Here is a 15931-nt window from a genome sequence, read left to right as displayed (position 1 = left end):
TGTATATTTCATGTTCTGATACATACTGCATAATAGCATCTTGCTATGTGAGCTTCGCAGGACGAATTGTGGAAGTTTCGTATCACATTATTACATGTGAGACATGGCAAATTTAATTTATATGTTTATTTGGGAATCACATTTACGGTATTTCCTTTGGTGTATTTTAATGCATACAATCCGGGATTCGCATCGCTGGACACACCCGCATGCGAATCTCGGGCCGTCACCTTTGCACCTGCTGGCCTCTCCACTGGTTCTGTTCCCCGGTGCACGCCACCGTCTTCCAGGGTGCGCCGACACCTTGTCAATTAAAGGGCCAGTACGCCCTTAATTGTTTTCCACCTGTACTGACTCTATAATGTCAGCACTTCCTATTTCCTGTGCCGGATCTTTGTGTGCTCTGTGCCCAATAGAAAGCACTACTGTGTATAGCCTAACTTGTGTTCTGACCTAACGCTCCATGACCTGACCTTGCTTCTGTGGCGCCTGCCTGTTGACCTCCTGTTACGTTTCCTGACCGCATTTGTGCCACCTGCCCTGACCTTTTGCTAGTTCTGACTACGAGTTGCCTCATCCTTCCAGTGTCAGCAGCCTGTGTGGACGAGTCATACCAGGGTAGCGAACTGGGTGCCACCTGCTGCAGCTAGTCCATCCCGCTTTGCGGCGGGCTCTGGTGAAAACCTTCCACACATGTACAGCGGATCCACTACCTCCGTGAGTGTTACAGTAAGATCCGGCCATAGATCCCGCTGGGTGCCTCTACCTGATTTCTCTGACCTTTCCACCATCGTGGCTCAACAGTCACAACAGTTGGCACGTCAGGCTCAACAGTTGAACCAGTTGTCAGCCATGATGCAACAGCTTCTTGCTGCTCAGCAGCGACAACAGCAAGAGCAGCCACAACCAGCTCCAGTGTCTCCTCCAGGTACCAGCAGCTTCTTCTGGGTCCAAGCTTTGCTTATCCTTACCTTCGCAGTATGAGGGAAATCCCAAGCTGTGTAGAGGCTTCATGACACAGTGTTCTATACATTTAGAACTCATGGCGGATCATTTCCCGACGGAGCGAGCTAAAGTGGCGATCGTGGTCAGTTTACTGTCTGGTAAAGTGATAAAACTCTGGCATGGGCTACTTCTCACTGGGATCATAATGACCCCTTCTCCTCTAACTTGCAGGCCTTCCTTGTGGAGCTCCGCAGTGTCTTTGAAGAACCCGCATGGTCTTCCTCAGCCGAGACGGCTCTGCTGAATGTCCGCCAGGGGGATTCTTCTGTTGGTGAGTACGTGGTTCAGTTCTGCACCTTGGCTTCTGAATTGGCCTGGAATGATGAAGCTTTGTGTGCTACTTTCAAAAAAGGTATTTCGAATGGAATTAAGGATGTTCTTGCTGCACGTGATCCTCCTTCTACCCTGAGTGACCTTATCCACTTGGCCACTCGTATTGTCGTGCGTTTTACTGAGAGACGGGAAGAACTTTGCCAGGAAAGAGATTCTGTCCGCACACGGTTACTACCTCGTCTGGCACCTGTGTTCCAATATTCTCTTCTGCCACCTCCTTTGTCTCCTGCCGAAGAAGCTATGCAGGTGGATCGTTCTTGGCTGACTCAGCAGGAGAGATCATGTCGACGCAATGGGAACTTGTGCCTCTATTGTGCCAGTCTAGCGCATTTTCTCAAAGATTGTCCTTTACGTCCACAGCCTCAGGGAAACACTCGCACCTAGGGTATGTGAGAGAGGCATCCCTGGGTTAGCTCTCCTCATTTGACCTTGATGGTCCAAGTCTACACTCCTATCAAGACTTCCTTCTTCTGGCTTTTTGGACTCTGGTTCCGCAGGAGATTTTTTTGATGCCTCTTTGGTCCATAAATACCGTCTTCCTGTGACTCGGCTTGCTAAGCCATTATTCATTTCCTCTGTCAATGGAGAAAATCTGAATTGTACAGTGTTATTCCGCACAGAACCTCTCATCATGCAAGTAGGAGTATTGCAGAAGGAAAAAATTGAGTTCTATGTGCTTCCACATTGTACTTCGGAGCTTCTTCTCGGTCTTCCTTGGCTTCAACGTCACTCTCCGCATCGCAACTGGAAAACTGGTGAAGTAATACGCTGGGGATTGTTTTGCCAAAACCACTGTCTTGTGCCTATCCAGTCTAAGGCTGTCTCTTCACCTCCTTCTATGCCAAACCTGCCTCTTCCATATCAAGATTTTTCAGATGTATTCAGCGAAAAGCAGGCTGAGACTCTTCCACCACATTGTCCCTACGACTGTCCTATTGACTTATAGCCTGGGACCACTCCTCCCCATGGAAGAATCTATCCATTGTCTGTTACTGAGACACAAGCCATGGCAAAATATATCCAAGAGAACCTCCAAAAAGGGCTTTATCCGAAAGTCCTCCTCTCCTGCCGGAGCTGGATTCTTCTTTGTAGGGAAGAAGGATGGTTCTCTCCATCCTTGTACTGACTACATGGGTCTAAACAACATTACGATCAAAAATCGCTATCCTCTTCCTTTAATTTCTGAACTATTTGATCGTCTACGGGGTGCCAAGGTCTTCTCCAAGTTGGATTGTGCTACATTTTATCTCAGCAGCCTGTGTGGACGAGTCATACCAGGGTTAACGACCTGGGAGCCGCCTGCCACATAAAGTCCATCCTGCTTTGCGGAAGGCTCAGGTGAAAACCAGTGGCACCTTAGACTCCGCTCCCTGGTACGGCCCACGTCATCTTTCACACAGGTACAGCGGATCCACTACCTCCGTTAGTGTTACAGGTTAATGCCGGACATCAGTCGGATCGGCAATGTCCGGCATTAGCCGTGGGTCCTGGTTGCCATGATGCGCGCTCACCTGCTGAGCGCGCATCATACCTCAGGAGCCACAAATGAACGTTACTGAACGTCCATTTGCGGCAAGGGATCAATATTCAAGGACTCTATAGTGAAAGGGTCTGTTCCCCATGACTGACGAATAGCAAATGTGGTGCCACTGCCAATATTTAAAAAGGGGTCAAAAAGCGACCCGGGAATTATAAGCCTGTTAGTTTAACCTCCGTTGCATGTAAATTGTTTGAGGGTTTTCTAAGAGATGCTATTTTGGAGTATCTTGATAAAAATAAATGTATGACCCCATATCATCATGGATTTATGAGGGATCAGTCCTGTCAAACTAAGCTGATCATCTTTTATGGGGAGGTGAGCTCCTGACCAGGGGGAACAGACTTGACCAGGGGGAACAGCTGGATGTTGTATATCTTGATTTTTCCAAAGCATTTGAGACAGTGCCACATAAAAGGTTGATGCATAAAATTAGAAGGATGGGGCTGGCGGAAAATGTGTGCAAGTGGGTAAGTTACTGGCTCAGTGATAAGAAACAGAGGGTGGTTATTAATGGTACTTATTCTGGTTGGGTGACTGTTACTAGTGGGGTACCACAGGGGTCAGTCTTGGGTTCTATTCTATTTAAAGGGTACCGCTCATAAAAAAACTTTTGATATATTATAGATTAATGTATGCAGAATAACTTTACAATTGCATGTTATTAAAAAAATATGCTTCTTTCTATTTAATTTTCCACTTTGAAGAAATGACCACTAGGGGTCTCCCTACCAGTCCTGGGAGCAAGCATTTCAGACTCATGCTGGAGTCCTAAACACTACGAGCTGCCAGTCTGCTTTGTTCACAAAGGAGAACACTCAGAGCTGCCAGCCTGCTTTGTTCACAGCCTGTTTGGCTGTGAACAAAGCAGGCTGGCAGCTCTGAGTGTTTAGGACTCCAGCATGAGTCAGAAATGTTTGCTGGCAGGACTGATAGGGAAAAATACAATAGAAAGAAGCATATTTTTCATTAACATGCTATTGGAAAGTTATTCAACATTCATTAATCTAAAATATATCAAAAGTTTATTTGATGAGAGGTACCCTTTAATATATTCATTAATGACCTTGTAGAGGGGTTGAATAGTAAAGTAGCAATCTTTGCAGATGATACAAAATTCTGTAAAGTGGTCAACACAATAGAGGACTGTGCACTGTTACAAATGGATCTGGATAGGTTGGAGGTTTAGGCTGGGAAGTGGCAGATGAGGTTTAACACTGATAAATGTAAGATAATGCACATGGGGAGGAAAAATCCAGGCTGGGATTATGTATTAAATGGGAGAACACTTTGGACGACTGAAATGGAAAAGGATTTAGGGGTCTTAGTTAACAGTAAATTTAGCTGTTTTGACCAGTGTCAGGCAGCTGCTAAGGCAAATAAAATCATGGGGTGCATCAATAGGGGCATAGATGCCCGCGACAAGGAAATAATTCCACCACTGTACAAATCACTAGTCAGACCACACATGGAATACTGTGTACAGTACTGGGCACCAGTGTACAAGAAAGATATAGTGGAGCTGGAGAGGGTTCAAAGATGGGCAACCAGAATAATAAGGGGAATGGGAGGACAACAGTACCCAGAAAGATTATCAGAATTAGGGTTATTTAGTTTAGAAAAAAGAAGGCTTAGGGGAGACCTAATAACTATATATAAATACTAGCTTTTGCCCGCGGCTTCGCTAACGTTAAATTTGGGGTAACATAGATTTACCTTTTACGATCCTATAGTAATGAGGCCGCTCTGGGTAAAGTCTACGGGCATCCAAACAACCCAAAACATTACATCTGCTGTTTCATGGAATTGAAGATCGACATCCTTTGAGGCGAACCTGCCTTCTCGCGCTACTTATATACCGCCAACAGTCCTCATATCCCATCCTAATATCCCGTCCTCCTATCTCGACCTCTTATCCCGCCCTCCTATCTCGACCTTCTATCTTTACCTCCTATCCTGACCTCCTATCCCTTCCTCCTATCCCCTCCTCATATCCCGACCTCCTACCACGACCTCCTATCCCTTCCTCCTATCTCGACCTCCTATCTTTACCTCCTATCCTGACTTTCTATCCCGACCTCCTATCTCGACCTCCTACACCGTCCTCCTATCCCGACCTCCTATCTCGACCTCCTATCCCGTCCTCCTATCCCAATCTTCCTATCTTGACCTCCTATCCCGTCCTCCTATCTCGACCTCCTATCCTGACCTCCTATCCCGTCCTCCTATCCCGACCTCCTATCCCGATCTCCTATCTCGACCTCCTATCCCGTCCTCCTATCCTGTCCTCCTATCTCGACCTCCTATCCCGACTTCCTATCCCGTCCTCCTATCTCGACCTCCTATCCCGACCTCCTATCCCGTCCTCCTATCCCGACCTCCTATCCCGTCCTCATATCTCTACCTCCTATCCCGACCTCCTATCCTGTCCTCCTATCTCTACCTCATATCCCATCCTCCTAACTCGACCTCCTATCTTGATCTCCTATCCCGACCTCCTATCCCGATCATCCCATCCTCCTATCTCGAACTCCTATTTCGACCTACTATCTCGACCTCCTATCCCGACCTCCTATCCTGTCTGAATATCCCGACCTGTAATATGTGTACCAGGTATAGAAATATCCCCAGCCGTACGGAAGTTATGTATGAACATTCCCCATTGATTTGCATGGGACTTTAAACAAAAACCCTGACCCTCACAAATGGGGTTAGTTAAAGGTTAAATTAACTATCCTATATTTTAGGTGGACATATAAGTAACATGTGACCAAGTATTATCAAAATATCTCCAGCCGTTTGGAAGTTATGCAGTAACATATATTTCCCATAGACTTGTATGGGACGTTAAAAAAAAAAAAAAAAAACCTTTTTCACCCCCTTTAGGGTGGAATTTCGAAAAATCCTTTCTTATTCCTTGTCTACGTCTTAAAAACAACACCTGTGTAAAAATTCAGGTTTCTAGGTCCAAGGGTTTAGGCTGGGCGTTGATGAGCCAGTGAGTCAGGTCTTCTCCTTTTATATATAAGATATCAGGGGCAGTACAGAGATCTCTCCCATGATCTATTTATACCCAGGACTGTATCTATAATAAGAGGGCAGAGGAAAAAAGGTTTCTACACCAGCAGAGATGGGGGTTCTTTACTGTAAGAACAGTGACACTGTGGAACTCTCTCCCGGGGAAGGTGGAAGCATTTTTGGAGAGTAATAACATTACAGGTTATGGATACTAGATTTATAGGCACAGAAAGTTAATCCAGGGATTTATTCTGACTGCCATATTTGGAGTCGGGAAGGTATCTATCTAGTATGAGGGTTTTTTGCCTTCCTCTGGATCAACATCGGTAGGGACTCATTAGGGATATAGGTTGAACTCTCCTTTTGCAGGAGAAGTCTGATAGTACCGTGCAGGCTTAAAGGGGTATTCCAGGAATTATTTTTAATTGACTATGCTACAGGGGCTGTAAAGTTAGTGTAGTTCATAATTTAGTTTCTGTACCTGTGTGTGACGGTTTTCTCACAATTATTATGGGATTTTTCACCCCAATATTTAACAGCATACAAAATTACTGTTGTCTCAGATTTTTCCCAGGTTGCAATGCGGCCGAGACCTGACTCACTAGTCAGCTGATGACAGACAGCCTGTCCTGCTTCAATGGAGCGATCGCTTGGTGAGAGAGAGATAAAACTGCAACTAATGCCACAGCTGTAGGCACCCTGATTGAAAACCACAGGTCTTTTGAATGAATGCAGCTCATTTATGTTTCAATGGGTGGGGTGGCTGATGTGTGGGAGGGAGGGAAATGGAATTATGGAATTTGTAGGCAAACGAAGAAAACTCAAACAGGAAATACCAGTTCACAAAAAGCTAGCCACAGTATTATGGTAATTTCACAACATAGCCATTTAGCCCCAAGACAAGCGCAGATACTTCCTAAGCATGTCCGGCAGTTACGTACTGTCTGGCAGGTACGTACTAAAATCACCTTATGGTGGATAACCCCTTTAAATAGCCAGCTGGACAGGTGAAAAGCCAACAAGGTCAGCTGACTTTTCCAGAGAGCTACGCGTAACCACAGCAACTATGAAAACAAAAGGCTCTCAATGCAGATTAAACCTACGGGTTCTGAAAAAGATATTTGCGGAACAATATGAAATGCTCCACAACTGTATTGACACCAGAGGCTCGATATGTATAACTTTAACATGCTTTTTGACTTGCAGAGATGACAGCACAATGAGTACTAAAGATGTTTGCGGAACAATATCAAATACACCAGAACCATATAATACTACAGGCTAGAAATGTGTAACTTCAACACGCTTTTTGGGTGGCAGAGGAGACAGCACAATGAGTACTAAAGGTGTTTGCGGAACAATATTAAATGCACCAGAACCATATAACACTACAGGCTAGATACGTGTAACTTCAACACGCTTTTTGGGTGGCAGGGATGAAAGCACAATGTGTACTGACGGTGTTTGTGGAATTCTGTTATATTCACTACTGTGTTGACAGGCCCTATAGGTATATAGGTGCCACTTGAATTCGCTTTGTGGGTGTCACCGATCAATACACCTCACCGAAGCTGGTTCAGGAACACTATTCAATTCAGGTATATGCAGGTATGAGCCATGAAAAAGGCTGTGGATTTGTGGAAGAAAAAGATGAGCCCTTCCTTCAGAGGCTGTGATTTGGATGCCCCCCCCCCCCCCTTATATGCTGATTTGTTGTATAGTAGCCCCTATAGGATTCTTCTTGTATAGAAATTGAATCCTGTTCACACACATACACAAACAGTTTCTCATTCTAATCTTTATCGCTCTCTTTCTCATCAATATCTGTCCCTATTTCTCCTCTTTTTTGTAATCTGTATCTCAGTCTCTATCTTTCTAACCACTTACTGTTCCTAGTCACTCACAAGCCGTAGCAGACCGCTTAAATCCTTTCCACTGCACCAGAGCCCGGGCTAACAGGTAGCGTTCCCCTCCACATGCACAGATAGCAATAGATATGCCCAGCACCATGTTAGCAGGTAAAACATCAGACTTTTTTGAGGAATAAAAGACTTCATACAGGCAAAGCATAGTCGCCTACGCCTTTCGGGCTGCAGTGCCCTTGACTGCTGCCGAAAGGCATAGGCGATTACGCTTTGTCCCAATGTCTATTACTACATGTCCCTATGTCTGGCTCTCTCCCTCTCTCTGTCTGCTCTCTGCACAAGTTCCATCTCTCTGAATGCTGTGGATGACATCACTGCCCTTTTATCTGTGTCCCTGGCTGTGTCCTATTGGCCTTTGTACTTCATTGCCACAGTAAGCAGCAAATCACATGATAGACCTGCTGCTTTCCCTACGTCATCTCACTGCCCCTGCACACCCTGCTTTTTCCGTCTGCCAAAAAACTGCTTTCAGGTTTTCCATGCAATTTACCATCTCCATGAGACAGAAAAATCCTAAAGTTCGGGTCAAATCTGGGCTCACCGGATTCGGCTTGCTCATATTTAGTTATGACATTCCTGTTTCACTTGTGGGTACACTAGAATTGTATGTTCTGCACCCTCCACTGATTTGCTACCACTTACCAGCCAGAACAATTTGTGAAAACTCTTACTGTAAAAGTTAGGCAGCCTAGGGTTTAAGTGTGGACAGACATTTAGCCAAAAATAAGTATCCTGGTATGTCATCCTCTGTTCCTGTGATGTCTTGTCACTGCATGCGGTAGTAGAGAGAAGCATCAGGTGCACCTAAACAAAACATTGCCTGTGGATGCTTTTCTGTGCCACCAAATACAGTAATACAGATGTCAGAGATACAAATATGATCAGTTTTAGCCACAGGTCCCCAGTGGAATTTGATCCTGTAGTGGAGTTTATATACTGACTATACAATTTATAGTTGACTTTAGATAACTTTATAGCTCTTTACATCTGTAAAAACCAAAGTAATTAGATGATTCACCTACTTAGAGAAAAGATTACCATGGTGATTCAGTGACCCAAATCTTTTTTTTACACTAACCATTTTTTCCACACAGGACAATTTGAAAAAAAAGTGTTCTCAGAGATACAAAAGTAGATATTGTTGCACTCATTTCCTAAGATATAAAAATGTAAAGCCATATAGTAATCCTTGACGTCAGTGTTTAAGACACTGAGAATAAATACTTAGAAACTCAATCCCATCATGACCCACTTATGAGTGATTCCTACTACTCTTAAAAGCTTCAATAATGTGTCTTGACAAAGCATAGAAATCCTCTGTGTGTGTGTAGGCGTTTAAAATGTACACAATTTGTCAGCATGGCCTCCGGCTTTTGGGAACACCCAGGTGAATGTTAACAACATTTTTTTGCATTACTGTACTAACAAAATAGGTCAGAAGACTGATATCTACATTATCGACTCTACATTATCGCACATTATTAATAGAAATAGTTTTATAGTCTTAACTATATATTTGTTCTGATGCTGTTAGTATGAATGTGTTGTCCTGGTTATAAAAATATACAGACATACTTGTGTGCACATATACAGCTTCAAGGAAAAGTAAATAATTTATTTAGATTTCTGCAGTGATTACTAATGAAATGGTGTCTGGTTGTGATAAAAGGGACAATTATAGACAGAAGGACTGGCAATTGCCATTTTAAGAGCTCTTCCGCACAGAAGCGTCTCCCTTTATACGCCATAGAATATTGTCGGTAGTCTACAACTCAACACCTTGGCCAGAAGAATATTGTCGGTAGTCTACAACCCACCATGCTTGTGTGTACTTACAGCACTGGGGTCGGAGGGACTTGGAGGAGGAGGACTGAGAGACCTTAAAGAGGAGGACAAAGGGGTCTGAGGAGGGGCATAAGGGTCTTGAGGAAAGGACAGAGAGGTCAGGGGGCATAGGGATCTGGAGGAGGAGGAGGCAGAAGGGTTACGGGAGGGCATAGAGGAAAGAGGTATCTGGGGGGGGCACAGGTGTCTGGAGGAGGAGGACAGAGGGGTCTGGAGAAGGACATAGGGGTCTGGGGTGGACAATGACAGAGGGATGTGAAGGAGGACCATATAAGGGTAGCAGTATTATTTTCAGTGCACAGTGTGTGGCAGAGTTATTTTCAGGGGCATCGTGTGTAGTAGTATTATTTTCAGGGCACAATGTCTGGTAGGGTTATAATGATTATTGTCATTTTATCAAGCCAGTGATGTCTGAGCATCTAATTCTGCAGAGGGAAGATGTAACTGGAAGAAGTCATGGTCCTTGGACAATATGAAGACTACAGACAAGACGTCACCTGCGAGTCACTAATATCATTGTGTATTCTGCCTGACTGACCCATCACTGCTGTAAGTTCTGCAGGGATGATGGGTAAAACTGTATCCTAACTGTATCTCTCTGCTGGGACCTCCACTGATGACCTTGGCTCAAGTGGCTCTCCTGATGTTACAATTAGAGATGAGCAAATTTTTGAAAAATTCGATTCGACCGATTCACTGAATTTTTTGAAAAAAATCGGTTTTGTCCAAAATTATTCATGGCGAATCGCTATTAAAAACGGTTATTTCTGGGCTACAGAGAGCCTCAATAGGGGTGTTGAACACTATGCCTTGTTGTAACACTCATAGGGAGTGTGCTGTGTTAGTAAAACAATACTGTTATTTAGTATTACATGCAGATTACAGGTGTAGCTATTAGAATCACTGTCGTAGAGCGGCACAATGACAAAGCCTGGAGGTGGCATCAGTATGAGGAGACCATATGGTGGCAGAATGACACAGCCTGGAGGTGGCGGCAGCATGAGGAGACCATATAGTAGCTGAATGACACAGCTTAGAGGTGGCGGAAGCATGAGGAGACCATATAGTGGCTGGATGACACAGCGTGAAGGTGGCGGCAGCATGAGGAGACCATATGGTGGCTGAATGACACAGCCTGGAAGTGGCGGAAGCATGAGAAGACCATGTAGTGACTGAATGACCCAGCCTGGAGGTGGCAACAGCCTGGCGAGACTATAGGGCCTCACAATTGAAAAGATTAAAGATATTTTTTAACATTTAAATTGAAGATTACAAATAGATGAACCTAAAAAGTTTTATTTAATGTGCCAGCAGCATGAGCAGACCACATGGCGGCACAGTGACACAGCCTGGAGGTGGCAGCAGCATGAAGAGACCATAATCTGGCAGAATGACACAGCCTGGAGTTGGCAACAGCCTGATGAGTCCAAATACTGGTTTAATGACACAGCTGCAACAGCTTAACAAGACCATAGGGCCTCATGGCTCAGGCTTCCTTGTTGCAGCGCAGACAAGATGTTCTTTCCATTGTCAGTCACCATGGTTCCCCATTCCAGTTTTTGTGGAGTAAGCCATGATTTGATTTTTGGAAGTTCCTCCCCTGTGTGACTCCATTTGCCAAGGCAAACCGTGTGAAGAACAGCGTGACACCCGCCGTGCCCTGCACACATGGTATGCTGGAGGGGCACTGAGACTTGTCCGTGCAGTGGAGGCTGAGGACACGGTGGAGGATGAGGAGGCGGAGTCACACACTGTCATAGGACCAACGGCCTGAGAGCGTGGAGGCGGAAACGGCGTGACCTGTCCAAGTTGCTGTTGTTGCTGTGCAGGAACCACATTTACCCAGTGGGTTGTAAAGGACATGTATTTTCCCTGACCGTAGTTACAGCTCCACACTTTGGTGCACACCGACAGGCTCAAGGACTAGCCCACCTTCTGTTTCACAAAATTGTGCAGAGCTGGTACTGCCTTTTTTGCAAAGAAATGACGGCTTGGGACTCTCCACCTCGGCTCGGCACCAGCCATCAGTTCTCTGAAAGGTGCAGAGTCCACTACTTGAAAAGGGAAGGACTGCAGCACCAGCAACTTTGACAGGAGCACATTCAGCTTCTGTGCCGTTGGATGAGTGGGCGCATAGTGTTGTCTTTTGGACATGGCATCGCTGACGGATTTCTGGCGGAATGACTAACTAAAAGTTGGAGCAGCAGGAGCATCTGGAGGGACAGAAGATGGGTATGACAGACAGCTCCCTTCGGCTGAGGTGGTGGAGCCTTGGATGGCTGAAACAGGGAGCAGCGTGCCACTGGGTGATGCAGCAGGCTGGTCCACCGCATCATAGCCACAGTTCTCCCAGGCTGTTTTATGGCGACGCTGCATATATTGACGCAGGGCCATGGTGCCAACATTGCCAACAGGTTAACATCCTCCAGATAATTGATGAAAAACTGCCACACCGCCAAGTAGCTGATTTTCCCCCCAACAGTCACTGATTGACTGCTACTGCCACTGACTCCAGGAACCCCTGTTCCTCTACCTCTCTGTAACGTAGGCTGCTGAGAAGCAGGTAGTCTACCCCGGGCACGTTTGGCTCCAGACTTTCCACTTCTGCCACTGCCGACTGCCAACCATGCTACCCCCTTGCTGGCTCAGCTGCTGCCTCACTGGGCAACCTGTAACCCTCTTCTCCTGATGATGATGATGATGAAGCCCCTTCTGCATCCGGCTCCCAAGTGCGATTCGCTTCATCATCATCGATTTGTCTCACACATCACATCACTGATGCCCTCCTCAGGTTCCTCAACAGTGTTTGCTTCAGGAGCCTGAACACTCGCAACACCACCTCCCACGCCACTCTCCTCATCACTACTTGCCTGCCTAGCGGAGGAAGCAGCGGATGTCTCCTCCACTTCTTGGCTGGGCAGTAGCTGCTGACTGTCCTCTAGTAGATTGTCCTCACTAAATAGTGGAGCTGAACCCACAGCATACAATACTTCTGTGGGGGAGGGAGTGAGGGAACAGCATAGGACAGAGGCAATGGGAGGACAGGGACTGCTCCCAGGCCATGCCAACTGAGTGTTGTGTCTGAGGAACCCACTGACTGTAGACTGGGGGTGTTGGATGTCCCTTGTGATGAAGTGGATGACCGAGCTAACCAATCGATGATGGCAGATGGGTTGCTGGTCGAGGCACTGATAAGGATGACCCTTATGTTTCTGATGACTGATCAATATATAAATACTGATATGCCATTGCTGATGCTGGAGAAAGATATTTGTTAACTACCCTTAACCCATGAATCAGCTTGCAATTTGCTCGTCACTAAGATGGAAACCTTGAGATGATGTCAGGAGGACCAAGATAAGAAGTCAAAAGATAAAATATCTGAAGGACAGAGAACTCTGGAATTTCCTGGTAGAAGAACTTCTGCCAAGAAAGAAATGGATGCTAGATATGCTAATATATACAGATGCAATACTCAAACAACCAATCAAAATGTAGCATGATGATTTTCACATAATAACTAAACCTCCTCATTTGTCATGTGTAAAAACTAATGTGATTTTTTTTATAAACATATCACTGCTTGGGCAGAACTCCTTGGGAGCCAGTGCTGAGAAGGGGATTTATACCAACATTGTCTGGTGTGAATTTGCTTATGTGGACACTCAGCAGTATACAGCAGCAATCACTCACAGTTTAAGGCCTCACCTCAAGCCATCCTTGACAACATGACCGTTAGCTGATACTGGGGCCTCAGGCCTCTTGCTGTGACTCCTGCTGCCACTCGCCCCTAGTCTGCTGCGATCTCTGCCTGATGAATTTAGGCCTCTGCCACTCCTCTATGCCAAGCAGAGAAGTACCAGGCGTGCACAGTTTTACACAAGCTGAATGCGTATATGTTACACTTATGAGAGAAGGACAATACACTCCACTACCCTTAAAACTGTATTAGACTACAGAAACAAGTGTGTAGCTTTGGCTGGCTTTTCACAATAACTAGGCCCAAATTAGTTTAACAGGAAAATATATAAAGGACACCGTGTAGGTGTACGTACAGTTTAAACTTATAAGAGGACTATGTGCTCCACTACAAACTATATAAGGCTACAGAAACAAGTGGGTAGCTTTGGCTGGCCTTTCAAAGTAATTAGGCCCAAATTAGTTTTTCAGGAAGAAAATAAAACCTACCGTATATGCCGGCGTATAAGACGACTTGGTGTATAAGACGACCCCCAACTTTTACAGTTAAAATATAGAGTTTGGGATATACTCGCCATATAAGACTACCCCTCCTACCGCGATGTACGGTACCTTGTAGTTCCCCCCACATTAGGTAGGCATCATGTTCCCCCACATTAGGTAGGCAGTATAGTTCCCCCCACATTAGGTAGGCAGTATAGTCCCCCCCCCCCCCACATTAGGTAGGCAGTATAGTTCCCCCCACATTAAATTGGCAGTTCCCCCACATTAGGTTGCCAGTTCCCCCACATTAGATTGCCAGCTCCCCCACATTAGGTCGGCAGTTCCCCCACATTAGGTCGGCAGTTCCCCCACAATAGGTCGGGAGTTACCTCACTTTAGGTCAGCAGTTACCCCACATTAATAGGCAGCTCCCCCACATTAGTAGCAGTTCCCCCACAATAGTAGGCAGCTCCCCCACATTTGTATGCAGCTCCCCCCACATTTGTAGGCAGCTCCCCCCACATTAGATCAGCAGTTCCCCCACAATAGAAGGAAGCTCCCCCCACATTTGTAGGCAATTCCCCCACATTAGGTCAGCATTTCCCCCACAATAGTATGCAGTTCCCCCACAATAGTAGGCAGCTCCCCCCACATTTGTAGGCAGCTCCCCCACAACAGTAGGCAGCTCCCCCACAATAGTAGGCAGCTCCCCCCACATTTGTAGGCAGCTCCCCCCACATTTGTAGGCAGCTCCCCCCACATTAGGTCAGCAGTTCCCCCACAATAGTAGGCAGCTCCCCCCAACAGACATACAGCTTCCAGCCATATAGAGTGTATGGCTGCAGGCTGTATGTCTGTACTGCCCCCACAGTGTTCCGATCACCGCTCCTCCGGCCCGGGTCACCATCTACTGCTATGGCCTATGGACCATAGCAGTAGGTGCCGGGACCGGGGAGCGGTGACCAGATCACTTAAGATAGCACGGCCGGTCACTCACCAGGCCCCGGCCGGCACGTCCTCCTGCGGTCCTCCTGGTCCTGCGCTCCTCTGCCTCTATGGTTGTAGGCACGTGATGTCACTGACGTCCCGTGCGTACAACCATAGAGACGGAGGACCAGACCTCAGGAGGACCGAAGGAGGATCGCAGGAGGACGCCGGGGAATGGTAAGTGACCCGCGGACATCCTCATGTCCCGAAAAGATTTTTCGGGACACAGGGATGTCCGGCATAGGAATAACTATGATTATCTGCCTGGGACGGCTCCCGTGTGTGGCTGCAGGCGGGGGCCGGCAAGAGCAAGTAAAAACTAATACTGTATACTAAAAATCAGGAGGCCTCCAGCTGTTGTAAAACTACAACTCCCAGCATGCCCGGACAGCCTTTGCCGTGCTGGGAGTTGTAGTTTCACAACAGCTGGAGGCACCCTGGTTTTTAGTATACAGTATTCGTTTTTACTTGCTCTGGCCGGCCCCCGCCTGCAGCCACACACGGAAGTCGGCCTGGGCAGATAATCAGAAGTTTTCCTATCCCGGACCTCAATACCTGGCGTATAAGACGACCCCCGACTTTTCAGAAGAAAATTCGGGGTTAAAAAGTCGTCTTATACGCCGGGATATACGGTACACAACGTAGGTGCACATACAGTTTACAACTGTGAGAGCTGGACAATACGCTCCGCTTGAAACTGTATAAGGCTACAGAAACAAGGGTGTAGCTTTGGCTGGCCTTTCACACTAACTTGGCCCAAATTAGTTTTTCAGGAAAAAAAAAACATGAACCACCTATGTAAGCACAGGTTACACTTATTAGAGGACAATAAGCTCCGCTATGCAACCTGTGTTAGGCACTGTATTCAGGTGACTATGGCTTTTTGTGCTCACCCTAACTGGCCCCTGTTAGCTTTAGAGTTGTTGTACAACCAACTGCAGCAGTACAGAATCGCTTTGTAGTAGAGCCCAGGACAGTATTATTAGGCACTAATAGCAGGTGACAATTGCTTTTAGTGCTCTGCCTAACTGGCCTCTATGAGCTTTAGAGTTGCTGTACACCACTGCAGCAGTGGGGTCGCTGTGTATTACACTCAAAA

At 46.3% G+C, this 15931-nt stretch overlaps 1 long non-coding RNA gene across 1 annotated transcript in view; it reads right to left on the bottom strand.

Moving 5' to 3' along the window:
• LOC130267235 (uncharacterized) overlaps nt 1-8582 on the bottom strand; it is a 112798-nt gene extending 104216 nt beyond the window's left edge. The window contains exon 1 of the long non-coding RNA XR_008843114.1: nt 8461-8582. This is a non-coding gene — a long non-coding RNA (uncharacterized LOC130267235). The remainder of the gene's footprint in view (nt 1-8460) is intronic.
• Between the last annotated feature and the right edge of the window lie 7349 nt (nt 8583-15931).

Source organism: Hyla sarda, chromosome 4 (genome assembly GCF_029499605.1).
Source record: "Hyla sarda isolate aHylSar1 chromosome 4, aHylSar1.hap1, whole genome shotgun sequence".
NCBI classification, from domain to species: domain Eukaryota; kingdom Metazoa; phylum Chordata; class Amphibia; order Anura; family Hylidae; genus Hyla; species Hyla sarda.
The sequence above is the reverse complement of the archived record's forward strand: the minus strand, read 5'-3'. Positions and strand labels throughout refer to the sequence as shown.